This window comes from Gymnogyps californianus, chromosome 11, assembly GCF_018139145.2.
Source record: "Gymnogyps californianus isolate 813 chromosome 11, ASM1813914v2, whole genome shotgun sequence".
In the NCBI taxonomy this organism is placed as follows: domain Eukaryota; kingdom Metazoa; phylum Chordata; class Aves; order Accipitriformes; family Cathartidae; genus Gymnogyps; species Gymnogyps californianus.
The window spans coordinates 9530814-9552690 of NC_059481.1; the positions used below are offsets into that span (position 1 = coordinate 9530814).

The window sequence follows — 21877 nt, forward strand, 5'->3', positions numbered from 1 at the left end:
AGTAGAAGGTGTACTGGGAGGTGCAGTTGAGCGTGTGATAAATCTAGTTTGGACATGAGGAAGTGCCACAAGTCTGTGATGAGTGCAAACACAGAAGAACTACTGTGACCCCAGCAGCTTCCTTTGTTTACAAGACTCTTATATATTGGAAAGGTTATTTTAAAAAGGCATAACTGAAGTCTAGTAGGCACTTTCTTTGTAAGCATAATTGCTGGAAGCTTGTCCATAAAGATGGCAGTTGATTTTGAAAAGTCTCAAGAAGGAGGATGTCTGAACTGATGCAGACAGAAAGGGTTATTGATGCAACGGACCTTGAGACTGCTGGATTTGAAGTGTGTTTATTGAGCAGCTGTTGAGAGTGCAAAGAGAAAGTACTTTCCTCTTGCGAGGGAAGGTAGCCAGCAGGCGGCAGAAAAAACTCACTAAATCCACCGTGGTGGACATTAACTTGGCACCACGTATTTTCTCTTAAAAACCTGTTTTGCCTCACATGAATTTTTATTAAACGGCGTGTGATCTTCCAGAAAAGTGAGGAGGAGTACGACTGAAGAGCCAGCCTGTTTAATTAAAAATGGCCTTCCGAATTTGAGCCAGGCGAGTGGCAGGAGGCAGCGCCTGAGCATCGCATCGTTGCGGTACGGCGCCGCTCTCGGGCCGTGCCCGCCGGCCCGCGCAGCTTTCCCGGAGCGGGCGCCCGTTTCGGTGAACGTGGGGGGGGCCGAGCCGAGCCACCCCGGGGCGGTGCTGCCCGGCCCTGCCCGCGGCTGCCCCGCGGCCGGGAGGGGCCGTTCCCGCCCCTACCTCGGGCCTTACGGGAAGTGATGTTGCCTTGACGGAAAAGGCACGCTTGCAGCCCAAAAAAGGGCAGGTGCGGAGGGACGCGGCGCTGCGGGAGCCCCGGTGGCCGGGGGAGGCCAGCAGGTAGGAGGGCAGCGAGCGGGGCTGAGGGGGCGCGGGGCTCTCGCCGCCCTGTCACCCTCCGACGGGGCCGCTGCAGCTGCGGGAGGCACGGGGGGGCTTCAGAGAAACGCCTGCGCTGCAGAAGGCGTTAATAAATAATAGCAGGACGAGTGGTTTGGGCAGGGAACTCGAAATACTGGGGGAAAAAAGGTGATTTCCCAGTGCTGCAGAGCCTGGGGAGCGGGCCAGGGTCACAGGCTGCTGGCTGCGGGGACCCCTCTTCTAACACAGCCGGAGTTCAGAAAGCACACCTGTCCAGCGCTGCTGCGCACCGGCGGCCTCTCGCCCACCTGCGCGGCCCCCCGTGCCCACCGGCCACCTCTGCGGCCGGCGGGGCTGGCCGCTTCTCTAACCTAACGTCGTGGGGTTCTTAACAAGGGGGCCTCATTCGTGAGATTAAAGGAAAAAGTCTGAAGCCTCGGCCTTTCGACTGCCCAAGCATGTGCTTAACTTCACAAGTGCTGCTGTGAACACAGCTACACAAATAATCCCTCTCATGACTTCACGTGTAGCAGCTGCAGGGCCTGCAAGTTTCCCACGGCTGAAGACATGCATTTCTTTTGTAAAAAAGTGGATTGCATGTCTGATTTAAAAAAAAAAAAAAAAGCCTTTAAAAATGGTAGATTGTTGAGGGAGCAATATAAGTGTGTGTTATCTGTTTAGCCGGAACTTAAATCTTGTATTTGAGTATCAACAGATCTGTTGCTTCTTTCTGAACACTGCATGTTTGTCTGACAGAGTCTGCTTGCGGAGAGGGTTCAGGAGGTCTCTTCAACCTGATTTGCAATGCCTGGGCTAAACTAACACTTTGATGATCTTGGATCTAAAGTAAAGCTAAATCCATCAGAAAAACGTCTTGGTTTTTCTAGCTCTGTAAGTAACTAGACTATATTAATACATATGTAGTGGTTTTTTATGGTGCTAGCAAAGTATAAAGGACAGGCCTAGAACTGTCAAAACCACCCAACTTTAATTTTTATCTCTCCTTAGAGATGCATCAGGTGTATTTGAGCTTTCTGATCGTATGACTCCTCAACCACTTTCCCCAATGATTAGTGCTTATGAGTTTTTCATCACAGTAATACATACGCGTGTTTGGAGTTCGGAGTTCTGCTAGGTGTTATTGGCAACGTGATGTTTCTCTATATTTAGAGTTTTTATTGAAAGTCTACAAAATGTTTATTGATTTCCATGCATAAAATACATTAGCGGCACTAATCAGTTTCTAAAATCTATTCTGCCTGCCTTTTCTTGGAAATTTATTGTTATGTAGACTTGCCTTCTCAGCCCTTGTTTCTTTTCATAGACTTATACTACTTTTGTGACTGTTCCAAGTATTTTCCAGCCAGGGAAAAGCATATGCATTTCAAATGTTGATATGTAATTGTAGGAATAGTATTTGTGATGCTAAATGGATGTCTCAAAAGCATGGTTAAAAAGATGGGAAAAAGAACACCATGTTCCTGTGTTTCTAGTTCAGGGTTCTAATTTCACGTCTACTTAATCTCTTGCACAAAGGAGTTCTGGGTGGGGGGAATGTGCTACAACTTACACTGTTTCATTTTTACAGTTAATAAAATTTCTCATCTGCAACCAGATATCTAAAACCAGACTGTAAGTTTGTTTTCATCACTATCGTTAAACATGGGAACACGTTGTTTTATCACTTGAGTACACATTTCCTTTCTTTCGAAGAGAAGATTGGTGAGATAGAAGAATTTTTAAGTAGCTTTTGGCATTTACAGAAACAAGTATTATGAGCAGTAATCCTTGTGTGTCTTCTTTGGATTCTTGGTTGTTCTGTTACTGCCAGGTATCTGCTGTGCTGGCATAATGACCCTCGATTAGTCTGTCAGTTTTCAGCATAACTCTGGACTGGCAGATCAATGCCATTACTAAGAGCAGTCTGTCATATTCAACAGAGGGCTAGTAAGAATTTAATTTAGAAACAGGCAAAATTGGCACTAGAGATGGAATATAAGGAATGAAAACTCCTTTTCCCCTGTTAATGTCTCCGCAAATAATTATAACAAGGTGCATTTAAAATGTATTAAACTTATGATTTAAATAGTTAATCAAATACTGTCTTCTGTATTAAAGCTGCGTTATTGTACTCCACTGCACATGTGATCTGATCCTGCAGATAGTTAAGTTTGTTCTTCAGTAATTTCAAAGGGTTACTTACATATTTATAGCTAAGCATTTGATGGGCTGGGCATGTCAAGTGCTCAAGGACTTGCTTTTGCTCCTCTTGTCTTGCAGATACCACTCATGCTGGAGATACAATCATGTTTACAGAACTGACTTCAAACATGGCTGAAAAGTTGTTTAAGTACAGCACGATTTAAGAAATACTTACCTAAAAGGCAGCTTTTTATACCAGAAACACATTTTTTTTCTATTGATACAAATATATTCCCTACCAGTCTTCCTCTGGGAATAGCATCTGGTTATGAGATTTCTTTTCCTCATTGCTTTTTTGGTCATCTTAGTCTAAAAACTGCGTCCCTGTCAGGAGGCAGGACTAACTTGAACCACACTGAATCAGCTGAGATCATACCCTTTTATCTCCAGTGGAGGTAAAACCATAGTGAATGAGAAGTCCTAGCCCCTAATTTCTTTCCTGGAACATCCTTATATTGTTTTGTTTTCATACATAATACAGCAGAATTTACTTTTGGTTATTGTAATAAGTAGTCTCAACGTCTGTGATTTATTTTCCAATCTAATAGGCTTTGAAGATTAAGTTATGGCATATAGATTAAAATATGACACATAACCAGCATAATTTTTTCCTGTGATGTTGCTGTGGCTTCAAGGGGTTGAAAATACTCTGATACATATATGACAGTTTTGCATAGTGCCGGGCGTTGGGAGTCCTTTTCACGTACTGGCCAGCACTTTGGAGTTGACCTGACAAGTTCTTCAGTATTTTAAACTACTGCAGGGGAAAAAAAAGCAAATGTTCTTGCTTTTATGGCTCTGAAGATAACATCAAAGAGTAAACCAATGGAGTGCTATTTTCCTGAGTTTGCAAACCCATTTCCCATAGCTGTTCCCTTTCTCTATGTCTGATACTTGTACTGATGAGAAATGGGTAAGACTAGACCGTATTAGATAAAGGCACTTCTGGAAGACAATGTGAAGACTGGGAGTAAGGTAGGAAAGGGGCAGGAAGCAGCAATGAAGACACAAGCTTAGGAGGAGGAGTATGGCTTTTCTAGAAATTTGTGGTTTGCAGTGGAAAAAAGGAGTTGGTAGATGTATGAGCAGTGTTTTTAAATTAAAAGTTAAATTTATGGGCACTTGCAAATAGTATTTTGAAAATCACTGTACACTTCTGCAGTGATTCTTTGTGTAAAAGAGGTATATGAATGAAAGGACTGTAAGGAGTATACCTAGCTGAAATATTTTATATGCAAATAAACCACTGGATGGGTATAAGGACAACTGCTGCACATACCGAGTAGCTGATTCCAGATTAACTTTGGAGTTTGTGATTGCACCTGGCCATCTTACTGCTTGTGTGTACAGCTATCAGTTGAAAAGGTGATAAAAGAGTAAAGGAATAAATAGCAGAAAAGTTAAGTATTACTCAAGATTCAGTTTTTTTCCTTTCAGGTAAGGTGAGTTTCATGGGTAGAAGTAATGCCTTTCATTAGACCAACTTATGTTGTTGGAAAGGGTAGGTGAGCTTTCAGGTATGTAAGCCCCTTTCAGGTTTGAATTAGAAACAGCAGAGTACAAAACAAAATTGAAAACAATTGATACACGATTTTTGTGTATACTACTTCTGTTAAGCATATTAACCCACAAGGCAGCATATGTCATTAGAAGGTGATGAAGGTTCTCTTGCAGAAGTACTACTGTTTTAAAGGCATCTTCCAGTTTCTAATTAAACACTTCAAAATGGCAGTGCTGTCACAGTAGCTGCTATACAACCATGAAAGTGAACAGCATGTGCTCTCCAAAGTCAACCAAATTTCACTCTGAGGGCCTATCTCATTATTTTCATAACTGTTGGATATTTCCTTTGGTTCTCCTAGCTGCTCAGTCAAAGAGCTATAAGGAAAAAGGTTGCTCTATGAACTAAAAAGGAAGAAAACAATTCTTTCCAATAACATCCTTGGGGAATGGGAATATTTGGACTAGACTGAAGGCTGCTATTAGTGATAAGGACTAATAAAGCATGTATGTTGGATAGGAGGAAAAGAAAAGTTGATTCATTTTTATGATAAAAAAATGCAAGTTTTCTGGTTTTTTTGTGTGTCTCTGCCAGTCTTGCAAGTATAATGTTTCATATCAGTAGTTGCTGAGGGAAATTACATTCCTCCTGGAAATGCCTGCTGATAATTGCATGACTAACATGGAGTGTGATGCATTTTGAAAACTTCAGGATATCACTCAAAGCTAGCAGTTGTGGGAGTTGCTTGTGCTGTGAAACTGTTTTATGCAAGGTTTGCATGAGAGATGAATTGCTGTTACAGTTATTGCCAATGGGTGGTGCTTTCCAAGTCTACTTTGAAGCCTAGCTAACATTCAGAATGTGGATTGTAGCAAAAAGTAGGATAGGTTTTTTTGTGGTTTTTTTTTTTTAATTGCAAACGTTAATCGTAATTCCCTTCCCCCCACTTGTTTGGTTCCAAACCAAACTTTATGCATGACTGCATGTGACACAAAATACAAGTGTCAGGTTAGGTTCTAGCCCTGCTGGTATCATCCAGAGTTTTTCTCATCCAGCACTTTTAAGATCCTGTGCACGTAACAGCACACGCTCCGCTGACTTTCTCCTCTAACCATGATTCAACTTGACAGGTCTTTTCTACTGGGGCATGAACTGTCTGGCTATACTTAATTTTTCCATATTCTTTCTTGCATTAGAAGAGTGTCAGGATAGGCATCTCTGTACAGAGATGGTGTCATCCAACTTTGAAGACAGTACTGTCTGAATTTGATTGTATTTCTTCTAAATTTGATAGCAAAACTCTCATAATTTTAGTTTGGATAAATGTAGCCCTAAGTTGGAGTTGTTAAAGTAGTAGTTTTTTTAATGTTCCTTAGCTATGAAGTAGAAGAGGTGACTATAAAGCTTTATTTGATAGTTTTCTAGAATTGTCAGTTTGAATATAGCACCCGATGCACAGGAACGGGGCCTGAGATCCTGCTGTGTGTCAGTAGAAGCTGAAGAGCAGGCTTTGGAAGACCTATGAAAAGAATGTGCTGCAAAAGTAGAATCATGCTTTCTAGTAGGTTTCAAAACAAAACAAAACACAAAAAAACCCCAAAATTTGAACACCTAATACAGTGAAAAGTAGTTTTTATTCTATTAACTTTTTATTTTTAATAATAGATGTGCTTAATTTTTATTTGCTTTTAAATAGAAAATGTCTTTAAATCCAAATTGAAAGTAAATGTGAAATTGAATGATTGTCACAGTATGTGCTGCGGCTAGTCTGGAGCAATGCATGTACAACTTGGCCAGCTAGTGGATGCTCCTTATAGAACTGAAAAACTGTAACTGCCAGCTTTCAGTGGAAGGCGTGCATCTGACTCTTTCCTTTATCCAGCTGCCAATTTTTCACAAAGCGTATAGGAATTTTGTATCTTTGTGGCTTCTCCCCCTCTGTGAAGGAGCATTAAAACTGATTAACAGATTCAAATGCTGGGGAAGAAGGCAGAAATGACAGAAATTCAGTGTCTCTGCCCGTCTCTCTAATAAGCTTTGTTTCCTTAGGAAACCAGGCTGAGGCATGTCCTCATTTCAGCTTTGTTTTTTGCATTGCAAATTTGGAGCTTTGCTCCAAGAAGTCCTTATTGCATTCGTAATCTCCAGTGTGGTGTGTTGAGCCTTAGGGAATTTTTCTTCAGCCTAGCATCCTGAGGGATCATGAGGAATGGGAGCAGTAACGTTTTTCATAATTGGGAGTCTCACAGCGAGTGGAATAGGGCCAATGGAACTGAGACCTACTTTGGTAATGTACTCCAGAGTCACCACCTTTACAAGCCCACCCATTCCTCTTGCACACTCTGAAGGAAATAAGATCAACCAGTCAGGTTAGTTATACTTAACTTAGGGAGTCACTGAATAAATGTGAAAATGAAGGGGCTCTAATGTTAATGATGTTCACGGTTTAAGAAATGGTAGAGCAGAAAAATAGGCATCACAGGTGTTTGGCTAGGTTTCATATGCTTCATTGCGTGGAAGACTGAACAATAGTATAGGACAAAAGGAATACTTTGCTGTAGCTCAGAAGAGGCATACTTGTATATCTGTCAAATAGTGCAAATAACTAGCCTTCCCATTTTTCCTCCTGAGAGCAAATTTGAAGTGTAAAAGACACTTGTCAGCTTATAAGGAGAATGAAGGACTACTTGCCCTATTAAGTAGATTTACAAAAGATGTGAACAGGGTCATCTTGTGCTGGAAAGAAAACCCAGCTGTGTCCAAATTGGAACTCTGCTGAGATCAGTTTTAATAAGCAGTGTCTTTTACTTGGCAATGACATATTGGCTCAGGTAGTGCAAAGAACAAATGCATATCAATTAAGCTTAAGCATGAATAAAAATAGGAAAGCAACTTTCAAAACTGTATTAATATTATAGGATTGTAAAACATGGAAAATCCTTTCTAAGGAAGCTGTAGTGCACATGTTCCTTTACATTGGTACAACAGCTTCCTGTAAAGCTACGTTTTGTCATTAAAAAAATACACTTGGTCATCAACCCTTTTAATGCGTAGATAAAGATCATTGATCTAAAATGAGATTTCTGACTCTTCAGACTGAAGATAGAGACATCAGATTATTAGCGTGCTTTTGCAGCTTCTTACCAAAATGCAGGGACACTTCTGTCTTCATGCATTACTGTTCTAGGTGCTCTCTTCATGCAATCAGGCACCCACTTTGTAAGTTTTACAAAGTGGAACCAACATAAGTCTCACAGAAGAGCTGCAGCATGTCGAGTAATTCATCCATCTTTAGGTTAAATATTCCTCTTTTAAGTACAGATGATATAATTTGAATAGTGTGAATGTTGCCGAAATACTGTTTCTTACATGGAAAAGGATCAAATTTGTTCATTTCAGACAAAATGAATAATCATGTTTGTTCTTACACTAATACATTTTATTGCTGTTTTAAATACAGAACTTTTTATTCACAATTTCTTGGTGTCTTAACACCTCGTACATGGACACTATTTTTTTTTTCTATTATTTTCTTTCTAATATTTCAGAAATGTAATAAGAGAGAGAGAACCTGATTCAGGAATTAAAAAAATTTTTTTTTTCTTTCCCTTTTCATTCAGATCTGGAGCAAGCACCTACACTCTTGGCTTTGCCTCAGGATAAACTGTGCCTACACTGACATTAATAGAAAGTGATGTGGAGGCAGTAAACTTCTAGTTCAACAGAATTGACAAATAATTAGATCTGCTTGTTTGGGATAATTTTATTAGTCTTTTCTGAGATACTAACAGGTTCTTCAAATATAAGCAAATTTTATTTCGGGAAGCAATCTTTTGATATTTTTCCTGTGAAAAAGATGACAGAGTTTGGTCTAAAGTTTTCCAAAGGGCTGATGTTGAGTGCCCACTTGCTGGGAAGGATTCCTGTCTTTAGGCAGTATGATGTTCCATGAAAACAAAATTGATGCTTTTAATTTGTTGATTATTTTAGTGTTAACTTTTTTTTTATTCTTGAAGAGGCCCTGGTAACTCTTGGAAGTTAGTCATCTAGAGCCTGTCTTGGAGGGGACTATTTTTAAGAAGCTCTTTTCTGTGTAAAACGCTACTGACCTTAAACGTACCAATACTTTACCTCTTGCAATGCTAAAAGAAAGCTCTGTCACCATTACTAGAAACTGCCTAGATTGGCTTATAGTTGAAAGAACAAAACATGAAAATTTTACTTTATAGCATTACTAAATATTTAGCAGATGTGCCTTTTGGGTAGCAGGAAGGCCTGCCTGACCTACTTTCATTTTAATCACTGAAGGGGTAGTTCATGATTTGATGCTGGCAAAGTTCAGCTATTACATTTCTGGTGTGAAAGCTCATCTTCTGAGTGTGGGTTGTCTTTTCTTTGTTTTTTTCTTGGAAGGATATTGGTGAGAGGAAAGCAGAAAAAATTCAATATAAAGGATTTTGTCTCCTCCTTTCAGGTCTTTTTAGTTCTGTCTTGAGGTATTGGCATGTTACTGCATTTATGGACTGCTCTGGCAGTAAGTGGCACGCTCATTCACATGACAGCTGGTCAATTTTCCTTTGCGGTGCATCCCATCAGCCCCTCTAATTTTTTCCAGAGTGTCTTTTTGTGAGAAGCTGACTTTCTTCCAAGGAAACAACTATAATTCTGTTTTACAGTTGTAGGAATCTGCCTGTACCAATTAATACATTTGTATTTTTCCTATTTACTTTTTTCTCATCTCTTTCTCTCGCTGTGAAGTAATTGCTGTATAGCATGTGCTCTGTCTCTTCTTGAAGTTTGCCACCATATATGTGAATCCCATAGGGGGAGGCAGTGTGTCCCAGTGGGTACTTTTCCCCCTCTTGCATTTTTTTAAGTTTCCTCTTTGTTTGCCAGTAGAGGTTTTGTGGCACAGATAAGATTCGTGGACAGTAACAAATACTACTACCCTTGGCTGCCTGCTGGTTGGTTTTCATTCCATAGACTTGCAGGTTATCTGCTGAATGCACGTGTGAAAACAATGGCTGTTGGTAAGGGCATGGTGAGTGTTTAGTGTGTGTTGGAAAAAGCCATTAACTGGTCAGAGTGCTGAAGAGGAGACCTCCAACAGAACTGGGTAATTGGGGGGGGTGAGGAGAGTGGAAGCCGTTGACACTGATGTTAGGCAAGTTCACAGCTTTTGGCTTTGGAAACAGATGAGTTGTTCTGTGGCATTATCTGAAATGGACTGTTGCTAGATCCTCTTCTTCCCCTATTTCTGTCTCCAGTGGCAGATGTCTTAATTCCTGCAAGAACCATGGTCAGACAGGTAACAATCCAGCATTTTCTTCTAGAGAAACCCCCTGCTACAGGAGAGTTTGGACACTTGCAGCTTTTGTCAAGAGCATGGAATGTATGAAGGCAAATATTCTGATGCTTGTGATGAAGAATGCTCCACACTGTCCACTGTGTTTGACTCTCCTCAAATTTCCTCCTAAATTCCTAGGCCTGTGTAGCATAGATCATTTTTACAAGAAGGCCATAAATTCCATGCGTTCAGGTCATCTTGTTCATACAACCTGTTCATAAAACTTGTTCATAAAAACGGTGGGAAGATTTAATAACTAAATAGGTGGCCATTCCTTTGTAGAGCTGTAGCTTCAAAACTACATTTCACAGTTTTAGGACTTTACGGGTGTAATTTTGATCCCGTACATAAACTTAGAAAATGTCCAAGCTCTTATAACCCCTTAAGATTCAGGTGGCAGTGAGAGGAAGGCTTACCTTGGGCTGGCTGCAGTGGTTCCTGTTCCAGCTGTTGCTGTACCGTTTGCGTGCGCTTCCTGCCACTGCAGTAGGGTTGGCTCAGCTGTTTGTGCAGCATTTGCTGAGATGCTGCAAATGTGTTTGTTTAAAAACAGATACTTTAAATAACCAGACATTGATGTCCTCCCAGTTTGTAAACTGGGGCCCTCTGTTTTGGTACTAACTCTGCAGTTTGAAATCAACGTAACTTCACCCTCAGAAAATAAGCTTTATTTCAGCTGTACCTTCCTAGCAAAGTCTTACTGTTTTGGATACAACCCTTTCCTGGAAGGGGGAAGTGGAAATTGGGTGGTATTCCTCACACCAGGCTGGTAAGAGGAAAGTTAAGAAGCCTCATTTTGTCCTGAAATCAAAAGCTGAAGTCTGGAAATTATTTATGATTGCTTTCCCCTTAAAGATGGCAAAAATCTTACTGTGTGGAAGAGCTTGAACTCCATTTACGTTGCTGGTTGAGACTTCCAGACAGGCAGTTTGTGCTCAGTGTGTGTAGCCACCCCCCAGGGTTGTTTGCAACATGGCAAAAGAGTTGTTGCTTTGTCTGTCAACACTTCTTATCCTGTTCCTCCTTCTGTGCTCTGGAGCAGTTACCAGAAGTTCTCGGGTGCTTGTGGTCTGAATATTTCTTCACGGTGAGCAAATGTGCTGGTACCGATCAGGGAAGCAGTTAAAGATTAAAAATGGTCACGTTACTGAAAATTGAACACAAACTTTTTATTGCATGTGGGAGCAAAAAAGGGTCTTCTATATTCTTCTGAAACTGTGGTGGAATTTATAGAAGATCTGAATGAGCCAAGAATGGGTAGAGTTTTAAAAATTATAACCTGTAACAAAATGTCAAAGAAATGGATTTTAGTTAAATCTGGAAAAATGCTAAGGCAGGGCATGAAAAAGTGTTCCACCACAGATACTTGCTTGCCAACTCTGTATAACAGAACTTAGATGTTCACTGGGGAAAGGGCAATAAAAATTGCCTTGATTTGCAGGAAAGGAGGCGAGATAGTTGAGACAAGTGAATTGAGGAGCTTGTGGAGTTGTTTTTGTTACTGGTAGATGAATGCATTAAGGATACATTAAATTTTGTAGCAGGCTGTCTGCAGCACTTCTTAAATGGTAAGAATGGAGAGTAGTCTTAGAAACCTTAATTTCCTTTCTTACTTCTCTGCTCTTGAAACACTGTTGAGGAAAGAAACTGAGACAAAAAATGGTTGTGCAAGGCGACCCATCTTCTGTAAAAGCTCACATCTTCTAAATCTTACATGGTGAGTGCAAAACTCACTTTGTCCACACCTTTCAGTCCTCTACTGTTAGCATCTGTAATGTCAAGGGTGTTTGTGAGAGGGGACGAGGCCTCGTGCTGACTGCAGGCAGCTGTGTAGTTCCTCTCTCATCCCTTGGACCCAGTGCAGTCCAGCGAGTGCCTTGGTGCAGACACCAGTGCCATAATGTGGCCAGACCCGTGAATCTTGCCTGTTGGGTGCCTGTGTTAACAGGCCCTGATGAATGGACTTGTTGTGAGGAAGAGTTGGTTTACATGTTAAATCAGTAACTTTATTTCCTTGAAATTATTTAGATGCGTAAAATGTCTGCATATGTCTCTTAGGATTGAGGGGGAGGCTTGCAGATGTAGCTGCAGTGGTTCAGAAAGTTTCTGGCAACATCTTAACTCTGGTCTTTTGTTGGAGCTTGTTGCCATCAGAAGTGGTTCAGCAGAAGGGGCTGGATGTGGATGCCCACAAAGCCCCAGGTACTGCTGCCACTGTCCACCTGAATCCTTCCAGCTCCTTCTCACGTGGTCTCACTCAGGTGTCGTCATCAATTGTGTTACTGGTAACTTTTTTCTGCCAACTGTAAAGGCATAAAATAAAACCAGGCTCAAAACTGAAATTCTCCATTAGGTTTTGCGAGCATTTGGTGCTCACTGTGTTTCATTATAGTAGACTACCGTGTTTGCTGTATTTTGTTCTATTTTTTGGTCATGAAACATACTGCAACTTCCTCTCCCTATGACAAGAAGGGGGAGGGTCAGTAGTTTAAGCAAAGGCTCAATGTTTGTTACCTGGTTTAGGGAGATCTAGTTAACTATGTTGCTTAGTTTTAAAAGGAGGAAAAGAGATCACTTGATCGGTCAGCAAGACCACATGACAAGCAGCTGAATGTAATTAGGGTGCTTGTGTGGGGCTGTCAGATTTGCATGTCAGTGCAAATTTTAGAGCTATTATTCTGAACTGCACTATTCTGTTTTTATTTTCTCTCTCTGCTGATACTATCTGTAGATGAGAAACGGCTCTTTTTGCATGACTATGGTGTTCAAGAGATCTGAACTGTGTCAGGAAACTTGTCACTGAAGTACCCTTGGAAAACTACAGATCCGTTTGCAGCTGTTAAGCATAGGTATGTAAACACTTTCTCTTTTTTATTTATTTTCATAAGATTTATTACATTGTTTTCCTTGAGCTTACAGTTGTTGTATGCCAGCTGTTCCTCTATTAAGAGCTTTGAAACAATGTTGCTGTACTTTTGGCAAACTGCCTGAAATAATTTGATTTTGAAAGACAGTTCAGCATTGCTGCATCCTCATGTTCTAGAGGGAAAAGTAAACTCGCAACTGGGAAGTATACTGGCTTATGTAAAACAGAGGCTTTGGGTTTAAATGACAAAACTGCAGCTCTTTGCTATGTCTTTGGTCATTGCTTTTCACAGAGAAATCAGTCAGATTTAAAGACAAACCTGAGTAAGTTTATCAATAAGATTAAAATAAATGACTGCAGTGACCAGTGTCTGGATTCAGTAACCATAAGATGCCCTTTCTGGTCCCAAGTCATGAGCCTACATTTCCTTCTGTGTTAAGTCAAACTTGTTCTGCAGTTAGAAGGTGGAATTAGACTTTTGATAGTGAAGTGTACTGTGCAAATAACATTTCATAATACAGAACAAAGTAACTCAGTATTGTGAAATGTTGTACTGCTTGAACTTTTTCCCCCTCTATTTATTCCTGTGTTCTCATTAACATATAAAGATAAATTATACTTAATAAATCAGTCCTTTAGTATGGTGGGTTTTTTAACTGGGTTGTGCACCAATGTGTTTGTTCTCAAGTTTACTAAATGTATTGATGATAAAAGGAATAAAAATCGTGTGTTGCACAGTCTGTCATTTGTAATTAGCAAAAGAAATTGGACTGCAAGGAACCATGAGAGCTCATCTAGTTCACATTCCTTGTTCAATCATATAGTAATGGTTTCAATCTTAAAATTAATTATGGTAAAGGCAATATGGGGGTAGGATGTTATTACTGTGTTTTGTATCTCCTCTGGAAGAAAATCAAAATGTATGTGCCCATCTGACTAGGTCATTCCTTGCCACCCCAAGCATGAATTTGTAATCAGGCATCCTTTCTAGCCCATGTGTTTGCCAGTGTTTTTCTAATCATGGACCAAAACTCCAGTTTTTGTAGACTGTAAATAACCAGGGAGGAGTTGTTCAGAGAACAGAAAACAGTATTCTCCCACTTCTGTGGGAAGGTCACAAGGCTTTCCCAGGGTTTTAATTGATGTCTAGCATAGAGTATCTTAAGATGATTTTTCTAGTCCTGATCATCACCCCTTGACTTGTGTTTATGAGAAAGAAGTGACAAATTTGTAGATGTAGTTAAATAAATATGTTTTCTTGCTGTTTCCTTATAGACATCCTCAGTGTATGAAAAAGTTTATATAAAATAACTGAGAGGAAGGATTTTTGTAAACATTGGTGCTTGACTTAGTGGGTTTTTTCCTGCGCTGTGCTGGATGGATTGGTTGTCAGTTGCTTCACTGTAATTTACTATTATGCTTTTCAATTATTGCATTACATGTGCATTTTGAATGTGTGTTACAGAAACCATTTCTAGCATATTTCAGGGTAGTGATTTCTAATAGCCTGTTATTTGAGGATTAAATTTTGATAATGTTGGGATTCTGTTGTATAGAGCAAAAAAATATTCTAGCATGTGGTGCTGCCCCCCTTTCCCTTACCATGCTCCTAGTGGGTTTCAGTATATTTGCTCTTTTCCAGCATGTCTTTCATTTACAACACTATCTTAAACAAAACACCCTTAGTAATTAAGCCTGGTAAAGACAAACTAGGAATCTAATTCAGCTGGAATTCTTTAAATATGTCGCTATGAGTGGCATCAAAGAGAAACTGTAATTTTTTTTGCCTTTAAAAAAAATAAGTTGAAAAAAAGAAGACCAACAAGAATTCTGAAACTATACAAAATTTAAAGAATGAACTAAAAAAATCTTAAAAGCAGTTAATGGAAAAAGACCTGGAACATATCCTAGTGGAATGAGGGAAATAAGCTCTAGTCAAAGGGAAGCAGAAATAACTTTTTAAGGAGAAAAATTTAAGAATAACTTTTCTTTGCTCTAAAGTGTTTGACTTCATAACTAGGAAGTAATATAGCTCCTGCTTCTGAATTTTGTTTAAACACTGTGTCATAGGGATAAAGTTTCTTTACAAAAATTCAGTTTTGATGCATTATGGTGCAACTGTTGGTATAAACAGAAGCAGAACTGGGATCTTGATGAGGTGGGAATTCTCTGGGAGTGAGTGGGTTGGTGTATGTTAGCATAGCTCCACTATAGGCACTGCAGCTGTACTGATTAGTGCTAACTGAGATTTCTTTTTTCACATACTGAATTTGTTTTTACTGGAATTTCATTACTGGGTTTTTATTTCTTTCTATAGGAAATCATATGCACTGGTTTAAAATCAAACCAAACACTGCAAGCCAAAGTCAGTCTTTTAATAGAAGATGAAACAGCAGCACCTATTTGAATGAGTCTTTTCAAATAGAAGCTCTTGTTGGACAGTGCCATTGCATACTCCCAGTTTCTTGTGACTTGTGCACAGAAGTGTGTAGCTGAATAGATTCTTTCATATCTACTCACCCGTTATATCCCATTTTTAACTTCAGAGGTTTGATGCCTTTCTCAGTCATAATGTAGAACGTAAAAAATTGCAAATCATTATATGAAGTTGGTTTTGTCAGTTTGCGTGAGATTTTCAGATTCTTCGTAAGTATGCAAAATTTCATACTTAGTGTTTAGTCAAGAAAGCAGTCTGAATCCACTGTGGTATGAAAACTACATACGCATTTCCTTGATGCAGTTTTCTAGAGGGAACTTACACTGCTTGGATCAATTAGAGCAGTCTGACTGGCAATTTATTTTTTTAGAATAACTTTGTATATTTTTTCTGGAACTTGGGTTATAGAGGTGGTTGTTCTATAAGCTCCCTGCTGCTAAGCCATTTCTTAGCTATAGCAGAAACATTCTGAATAATAATTTTAATTGAAGACTTCTGGGGGGAGAGGTAGGAAATTGCCTGTTATTGTAGGCCAGTTAAAGTGAAACTTGAGGACACTGTATGATGGCATGAAATGTTACGAAAGAATTCTGCAGGAAATTCAGCATGAAAAGCTGGCAGCAGCTGCCAGGTTTCAGCCAGGGGTGTTACTCTGCAGCCATCTTGGGGCCCTCCCTCAATCCAGGAATAATTAAAATGAATAGTATGGGCAACTGTGGCATTAAACTTGTGATTGTTTTTGCTTTCCTTGCAGGGCTTATGCATACCTCCATGACAAGAATTAGTGTAAGAAATTCTAGTTTGCTGTGCCATTTGTCCGAGCTGTCTTTGCTGTATATCAAGATTGAACTATAATTCATGCTATAATATGGGATTCTGATCAGGGTAGCAAGATAAATAATGTTGGCAACTCCGGTTGAAAAACAGCAGGCTTTTTGAATGGAAGCTTTGTGTTGTGCAGTTCAGCCCGCTTAATCGGTTCTTCTTTTGAATTATCCCTTCCCTGAGGCTCTAGAAAAGCAGCTGTGCTAGGATACGAATTGAAGCAAACATTTTGCCAAAGCGCTGTCTAAATATTTTGGCAGACTGCAAAGCCTCAATAGAAAGCTTGGACAGTGTTAATACGTGCTGCAGTTCCGGAGCTGTTCAAGTGGAAGATTCAGTGACTTGTTGAAAGTATGGTCTTATTTTTCAATTCTTGTGAAAAAAAAAAACCAAACCCACAACTGTAGTTTTAGCTTTGACTTGTTAGAAGAGTTTAAGAGATACTTCTAAGCCAAAAGCGTGCTCCAAAATGACTGTGTCTTGCTATCACAGATCGAGATTTCTGCTTTGCTGTCGAACGTTAGTAACTTCCTGAAGAGAACAGGTTGTGGCCTATTGAGTACTGCCTGGCTCTATTTCAGGCAGAAGTGGTGTTTTACTATGTAATGGACAAGTTAAATTATGCCCAGAGAGTTCTCAGCAAGTTATTTCTAACCTTTTCATAGCATTTATGAAACATGGAAGCATCACATATGCTTACTATTTCCAGACATGTTTACTAAAAAATCCTGCCCAGTACTGGCTGAAAATCTCTCTCTCAGACTGTAGCTATTACAGACTCTGAAATCAAAGGCTCAGTTCCTTTTTGTGACCTCTTAAGAGCAGATTTATTCATGACTGACCCATCTCGCAATTTCTTTGAAGTATCATGCTGCCAGCCTGCAGTGCTCTGTCTCCACATTGCAGTGGTTGCCAGCATGATCTGGAGTAGGCACAGTGAGCTTAGGACCTGCAAGGATGCTTCTGTCAAGATTTTATGATTTTTAAAAGTTTGGGAGAAGTGAATGCTAGCTGTGAGCCTCAGTTTTATCAATCTAGATACAACCTTCCATCTCCGTCCATGTGCATGACTTCCCTGCTTAGCATCTCTGACTGTCCCTTGTATTTCAAGTCCAATCACATTGGATTCAAGATTAAGGAGTAGAAGGAATAACCTTTTCTAGTTACTGGACAGGGTTTTTCCTCAACTGACAGTTTCCCTTGCTTTCCCACAAATAACTATAAATTTATTTTGCCCTTTTTGCTAGATGTATTTAAGAAACCCTTCTGATTAAGTATTTCCACATATAACTTATTATTCCTAATGTCATGCCTGATATTCATAGATAATAGAGATTTTCCAGCTCATTAGAAATGGATATTGATTAGTTGTTCAGTCAATAACTTTGATAACTAGTAAGTTTTCTGAGGAACAGGATGTTTTCACTGGTGGCTGGAAGTGTGATCTGACACATCAGTCCTGCTCCAAAAGGCCATGATGCCTTGTGGTTAGCTGTTTTCATTTGGCAGGTGTAGACAGACTAACTTCTGATGGATTTAAAAATCTTTGGATATTTCAATGTCATCTGAGTAATGAGAAAACTTCTAACTTCCAGAGGAATAAATAGCCAGAACAAAATGTAGGAAATGCTGTACACTGTGTCCCGCTGTTATTTATTGTTGAACTAAATCAAGTAACTTGCACCAAAAATAAGGACAGATCACAATATTATAGAAGAACAATACTGCTAAAGAATGGTAGCAGCTGCAAAAAAAAGTAACTTTTGTTGCATCTTCAAATCAAAAACCAGAGTTAGCAAGGAACAGAGTTTACCTCCTATGAAAAACAAGAGAAGCAGATACTTCCCAATCCAAAGGATGAAAAGATGGATTAAATTCTGCACTGAAATTCTTTCCTGCCTCACCCCTTTGTATGCTTGCCCACATCATGTTAGATGAATGATGTAGTTTTATAGTCCCATTTGTATCATATTTGTGTGGGTTTCAACTTCTATCTAACAGTGACTAGGAGGTATCTTCAGGTTGTCTGTTGCCTGACCTTCTCCATAGACTTTTAATTGACCTAATCATGATAATTTATTTTTGCCAGATTATTCCATGTAATGCAGCATGTATCTTGTATCCTTCATAAGCTTGGTGGTGTGACCTTTTGGAGAATCATTATCTGTATTGCAGGTATCTGTCCTAGAAAACAAGGTGGAAGGCAGCTCAGAACTTTCCTGCCCTGGAGGAGAAAAAAAAAAATATTTTTAAAGAAGCTGCAGATATTTTCCTCTGGCTGTTTACAGTGTGTACTTTAACGGGTGAAAACAAAGAACCTGGCCTAATGTGTATTGCAGCCTACTGAATTGCCCACATAGGCAGAGCATAAAATATAATACTTTCTTTAGCATGAGTACATGCACGTGTTTTCCTTGAGATGTCACTTCATTTATATTCTAACTGCACATATGAAATTGCTTCCTTTTTCAGTTTTTAGATTTTTTACCTTTTCTTATTCCTTTTATTCTGCTTTTTCATGTGTCTGCTTATTCTAGCTGTCTGCTGGAGATTTTTGTTATCTCCAGGAAAATGAAACCATTCCTTAAAAAAATGCTCAATTCTTATGATCCTGCGTGATTCTTATTATCTTCTTTATCTTTCAGTGGCTATTTCTGAGGGCAGAAATAGAAGTGCACTCTTTTTCTTTACCCTTCTGGAGTTGGAAGCGTTGCTGAATGAGTGGGTGGGCAAACTTCTGGATATTTCCCTCCTTCTGTGAATACGACCAGCTTTGTGGGTGAAATCCTGGTGGCTCCTGTGTTGACTGAAGAGTTGGAAACTCTGTCAATCTATGTAAGACTGTCATTCATAATTCCTTGATACTGTCAAGAGCAGGTACAGTGTAGTGATGTGTTACAAATGTTAAGGTTAGGCTGTGGGTAAGCTATGAGCTGGGTCCCAAAGTGGTCAGAATTGTCACATCAAGGAAGGATGCTGGGCAATGCTCTGAATTTCCTGTTTATAAGTTAGTGAAAAAGCATGGCATGCTGACTTGTAAGGCATTGTGGCTTAATGTATTTATTAGAGGAACAGTTGAATGGTTGAGGAAGGAGTAAGTAGTATGGAGCTGTTTTTCAAAAAAAAAAAAAAAAAAAAAAAAAAGCTTTATTTTCCCTAGCCTACTCTGGAGTTTATTCACATGGTACACGTTTGTTTCACTGCTACAACTTGAAAGCAACTTCTGATGTGAGTTCAAAGAGGTAACTTGGGAGGCAAAAGCTCTTGTTCCAGGAGGGGGACAGGTCCTCTCAGAAAGTTCAACTGTTTTCATCAGATACCACTGCAAATCTTTATTTATCTACAGTATTTTCTTACCGTAAAGCATGAAAATGTTAGAAACTGATGAGGGAATAGAGATGGTGCTGTGCTTTTTGCAGAGAAGTTGAAACTGCACAGAGATCCTTCTGTATGGGTGATGTTGGAGTATCACCTGCAACATTCCTGGTTTTATTTTCCATTTTTTTTCAGTTCCATGCTGCCTTTCATTCCATTATGTAACTGAGCCATTCTTTGAAATTCAGCCTCCTTTTCATTGGTTTGGTTATGCTGAAATGCAGATGTAGTTGCAAAACTAACTGTTGTTTCCTTTCCTGGCTTCTCCATTCCCAGTTTCCCCTGGTTTTCTGGAAACGAAATCCAGAATCTGCTGTTTCCTTGCCTGGCCTGTCGTGCAAGGTTCTCACCACATCTGCAGACCTGTTGCTTCACTTACCCCTTTTGTGTCCCCTTTCTGGGTTGGATTATGATTTTATGCCTGGCATCTCCCATTATAACTCAGAGTGCTTTGTGTGCCTGTCAGTTCTTCTTGCTCTGCAAAATTCTGCAGTTCTTGCAATGCTGACAGCTGACAAAGTGTGCTAGAGCACCTTCCGCTGAGATGGAAGTGACATCAGCATTTGGAAGCTAAAGCCTCACAACCTATTTTTTCGCATGTATTTTTGCAGACTCCTATATGTATCCTGAGCACCCTTAAAATGACTTAGAGCCTTCCAAGAAAGAGACAATCCTTAGACATTGATCCTACAATTCCTTACAATTCCTCTATAGTTGAAACGAAAAAGATCATAACAGTAAAATGTCAAGTAAAGCAATTGAGAGTAACCAAAAGAGAAATGCTCAGAGCAACTGAATCTCTTCCTCTCATTTGTGAGAGGAAGGGGTATTTTCCTTTTTGTTATTTATGTTACAGAAAAGTCCCAGAAGTCGCAGAAAGTGTCATTTTGGCCAGAATTAAAGCAAGCCAGGTCATATATTTTCCTAAGGAAAAAATGGCACATCTCAGAATATTTTAGTTAAGTGCTTGTTTATTAACTCTCTTCCCCCAGCATAGCAGTTACTTGAGTTTATAAAAAATTGTTGTAATAGTTTGTTTATATTACATTTGTATGTATCTGGCAGCTTTTAGCCAAAAGCACTTCTAATAAAGTGTTGACTAAGCAGGAGCATTGTTTAACTCTCTGTCCCTTCTTTCGACAGAGCTGACAAGTGTCTGATGGTGACCAGTTCTGCAAGCGTTAAGGTGCTACTGAAGCCCTAGAGCAGGGTGAGGCCGTTTGCTATGCTTCCCCCACACTAAGCAAGAATGTGGTTATTGCTTTGCTGTAGTGTGATGGGAGTGCTGGTATGACAGGATTAGTGAACGTACTCCTTTGAGGTCCAGAGCACGTTCTCAGTGCTTCTGCTGTAACAGATCAGGTGATGTATAAAACAGCTATTGAAGTTAAGTCTGTGTAGTGCCTGAGTGAGAAGCTTTTTTAGTATGAATTTACTTGCATAATGATCAAACCTGTACAAATGCATTATTACCGTGTACTTGTATTTACACATTGTCCATCAAGAGACCTGCAGTATCTTCCTTTTCTGTCTGTGTGGGATTTGGACGACTCTTCCCCCAATGCCCATGTCAACTCTTTAATCATAAGCATGCAGCGTCAACTGCTTTTTAAGAATAAAGCCATATTTGGGGAAAACTTCATTTGCAAAGCATTTTTGAACTCTAAATAGCATTGACTTTTTCATGGTATATTTATAAATATGGCTCGATTATATATGAATACAGTGGAACCTTCTTAAGCAGACTCCAACTTTTTCACCTATTGCACACTGCTCTTGCTGTGCTAGATGCCAAGGGATGTAATCCCTTCACTGCGCTCCCTCTGTCCATTGAGGGCTGGATCTCCATTGCAGGGGGAATATGCAGACTTCACTGCAGTTTGGCTCCTACCTCTAGGACACAGCCTAGTGAATGTCCCACTGTTCCAGTGGGGTCTGGTTTTCCTGGGCAAAGAAGGCAAGGCCAAGACACAACTCATCTGTCTTTGTCTGTAAGATCTACTTGAAAGCTGAGTGACACTTGCAGAAGGTGGACACTGTTAAATGTTAACTGTAATCCCTGAGTGTCTGTTGTCCATCCCCAAAAGGACAATGTGATGAAATCTTGTGGTATCTTAAAATATGAATTAATTGTTGGTCTAATATCTGTGTTTTGGCAAATTTGAATTAGTATGTCTCCTTATAGTTGTGTGGTATATCCTACCATGTCAGTCACTGGCTTTATGGCTGGCTACACTGCAGATCCGGGATGCTGGGGTAATATCTGAGTTGTACAGAGAGTCATTTCACTTGGTATGAGGGGGAAGAGTGGGTTGAGTCAAACAAAAGGTTTTATTTGAGTAGTTTCATACAGAGTAGTGGCTTTTTTGCTCTTGGGAGGGC

General features: G+C 39.7%; 1 protein-coding gene across 2 annotated transcripts in view; it reads left to right on the forward strand.

Annotated features, from left to right (window-relative positions):
* Window positions 1–850: 850 nt before the first annotated feature.
* Window positions 851–21877, forward strand: part of RAB27A (RAB27A, member RAS oncogene family) — a 33531-nt gene continuing 12504 nt past the window's right edge. Inside the window, exons 1-4 of one of the 2 annotated variants that reach the window (XM_050903619.1) lie at window positions 851–921; window positions 1699–1833; window positions 12724–12841; window positions 20639–20705. The gene's annotated coding sequence lies outside the window, so the exon portion shown is untranslated. The remainder of the gene's footprint in view (window positions 922–1698; window positions 1834–12723; window positions 12842–20638; window positions 20706–21877) is intronic. The other variant, XM_050903618.1, reaches the window with a different exon arrangement.